The sequence below is a fragment of the Phragmites australis genome, chromosome 17 (genome assembly GCF_958298935.1).
Source record: "Phragmites australis chromosome 17, lpPhrAust1.1, whole genome shotgun sequence".
Taxonomy (NCBI): Eukaryota; Viridiplantae; Streptophyta; class Magnoliopsida; order Poales; family Poaceae; genus Phragmites; species Phragmites australis.
The window spans coordinates 21,856,188-21,859,552 of record NC_084937.1 but is presented as its reverse complement, the minus strand read 5'-3'; the positions used below and the strand labels follow the sequence as shown (position 1 = coordinate 21,859,552).

The window sequence follows — 3,365 nt, the reverse complement described above, 5'->3', positions numbered from 1 at the left end:
TAGAAAGGCATCATCTATATTTGGAGCTGTGTCTCCTGGCGTGACTCACGCATGTAAACCTGCCATGTTCATCATTCTCTATATATATATGAAAGGATCTGCTCCATAGAGAGCAGGCAGCACCATTCATGATAACATGGTAACAGAGCCACGAATTTTTCTTTGACAATGACCACATCATCTTCTTCCTCCTCCTCCACCACCTCCTCCACCATGCATCATGCCTCTATCCCGCTGCATCATGCAGTTACCATCCGCCTCAGCAAGACTAATTACATGTTGTGGCGTGCTCAACTCCTACCATACATACGAAGTGCCAGGCTGATGGGATATGTGGATGGATCCCTGCCCGCGCCACCACAGCACGTTGCTGCCTCCAGTGCTGCAGGTGCCGAGCTCATCCCTAACCCGGAGTATGGCCGGTGGTATGATCAAGACCAACAACTTCTCAGCGGTCTCCTCTCCTCGATGACCGAAGATATTCTTCAAGATGTGGTCTCTGCCACTACCTCCAAAGAAGCCTGGGATATCCTGCAGCGCATGTTTTCCTCCGCCACAAGAGCACGCGCTGTTCAAGTCCGAATTGATCTCGCCACCACCAAGAAGCGGGACCTGTCGGCCACTGATTATTTCCGCAAAATCAAGAGCCTTGCCTCCAAGCTGGCTGCTGCTAATATGCCTCTCCGTGATGATGAAGTAATCGCCTATCTCTTGGCTGGCCTTGGACCGGACTACGATCCGTTTGTCACGTCCATGACCACCAATAGCGAGCCTCTCACCCTCGACGACGTCTACTCCCACTTCTTGGCGTTTGAGGCCCGGCAGCTGCAAAACCAAGCCGAGATGCGCCTCAACGTTAGCGCCTCTGCCAATTTCGCTGGGCGCGGTGCACAGCAACATGGCCGTGGTCGTGGTGGACCGCCTGGACGAGGCTGTGGCCGCGGCGCTCCATCGTTCCCGGGTCGCGGTCGTGGTTCTTATGCCCCGAGCTATGAGGGACACACGGCGATCAAGTGCTGGTACCGCATGGACGGGTCATATCAGGAGGAGCAACCTTTCGCTGCCACGGCTGCCACGACATCCTCCAAGGTTGATCCAAATTGGTACACCGACACTGGGGCTACCGATCACATAACTAGTGATCTGGATCACCTAGCCCTGCATGAACAGTACCACGGTGGCGAAACCGTCCAAGTCGGCAATGGGGCAGGTTTGCAAATTATGCATACTGGTTCTTGTTCAATTAATACTGCTACTAGATGTCTTGCTCTAGAGAATGTCCTTCATGTTCCTCATATTTCTAAACATCTTCTTTCCGTTCATAAACTCTCACGTGATAATGATGTATTTTTTGAATTTCATCCTTATCATTTTCTTATCAAGGACCGAGCAACGAAACAAGTACTCCTGGAAGGAAGGTGTGAGTCTGGTCTCTACCCCATTAAGCCCTCCGATATTGAGTCCTTCACACAAGCCCTCATCACTGTCAAGGCATCTCCAGATCAGTGGCATGCTCGGTTCGGCCACCCCGCCCCTCAAGTAGTTCGTTCTATTTTAAGCCTGAATAATCTCCCGTGTGTCAAGGAGTCCAGTACCAATATTTGTAATGCTTGTCAATTAGGTAAGAGTCATCAACTTCCGTATAATAATGTCATTCATCGTTCTACTTCTCCATTAGAACTACTTTTTTCCGATGTCTGGGGCCCTGCTCCCATATCTGTTGGTGGTTACAAATATTACATAAGCTTTATTGATGATTATAGCCGATTCACTTGGATATATTTGATGCACGATAGAACTGAGGTTCAGCGCATTTTCTTGCAATTTCAGGCTCATGTCGAACGACTCCTTGATACTAAAATCAAGTGTGTCCAATCCGATGGGGGGGGGGGAGTACCAGAAACTTCACAATCAATTTTTTCGCTCTCTTGGCATAGCCCATCATGTTTCTTGCCCTCACACCCACCAACAAAATGACTCGGCCGAACGTAAACACCACCATATTGTTGAAACTGGGCTCGCACTTTTAGCTCATGCCTCGATGCCTATAAAATTTTGGGACGAAGCTTTTGTCACAGCCACATATCTCATCAATAGATTGCCAACACGTGTCATTGACAATTTGTGTCCCCTAGAACGTTTATTCAAAGCTCCACCCAATTATAACATGCTCCGCATTTTTGGATGTGCATGTTGGCCACATTTACGACCCTACAACCAGCACAAACTCTCCTTTTCGATCTAAAGCATGTGTTTTTCTCGGGTATAGCGCACATCATAAGGGATACAAATGTCTTGATATGGACTCCGGACGCGTCTACATCTCTCGTGACGTTGTCTTCGATGAATCAATTTTTCCTTTCTCAAATAATCCTTCATCCAACGTTGAACCAAAACACAATACCACACCCATCCAACCAGATCGTAGCAGTTTTAATTTGGACACTAACCATATGCATATATTACCTGTTAATCCCTTGCATGCAGCTTCTCCCCATGCAGATGATCCAGGGCGCCTGCCACCTGAATCGGCATTGGGATCGGTGCCGACATTCCCTACCGCAATCGGGGCAGGTGCGGCGGATTCAGCGCCCGTGCCGGCCTCGGCTGCCTCGGGGTCTCCACCACCCACCCCGCGCGGTTCATCATCGCCCGAGGCTGTATGCGAGCCCGTGTCCCCTGCAGTCGCGACACCAGCTGCAGCAAGTCCATCTTCTGACGGGCAATCCCCTGCGTCCCGGGGACCGACATCCGCCGCACCAGCCACTCAATCGGCTGCATGTGAGCTGGTTCCTACTGCTCCTCGGTACGGCACGCGGCTGAGTCACAACATCAAGAAACCAAAAATTCGCACCGATGGCACCGTCACATATTCGGCCGCCCGTCAATCTGATGAAGAACCAACTTCTTACACCACTGCCATGGCACATCCCCTTTGGCGGTCAGCAATGAATGATGAGTTTCAAGCACTTGTCAAGAACAAGACCTGGCACCTAATTCCTCCGCGTGCCGGCCTCAATGTCATTGATTGTAAGTGGATATTTAAATTGAAGCACAAAGCTGATGGCTCCATTGACCGCTATAAAGCACGATTAGTTGCCAAAGGCTTCAAACAACAGTATGGAGTTGACTATGATGACACCTTCAGTCCAGTGGTAAAACCTACAACCATCAGAGTTTTGTTATCTCTTGCAATCTCTCGTGGTTGGTCTCTTCGGTAAATTGATATTCAGAATGCATTCCTCCATGGTCATCTTCAAGAGGATGTTTTTATGAAACAACCACCTGGATTTGTTGATGCGGCTCATCCTACTTATCTTTGCAAGCTGGACAAGTCTTTATATGGTCTCAAACAGGCCCCACGT

General features: G+C 49.4%; 1 non-coding gene across 1 annotated transcript; it reads left to right on the top strand.

Moving 5' to 3' along the window:
* The first annotated feature begins 678 nt into the window (after positions 1–678).
* LOC133898020 (small nucleolar RNA Z247) lies at positions 679–817 on the top strand. The gene has a single exon (XR_009906039.1). It is a non-coding gene; the product is annotated as a small nucleolar RNA Z247 (small nucleolar RNA).
* Positions 818–3,365: the final 2,548 nt, after the last annotated feature.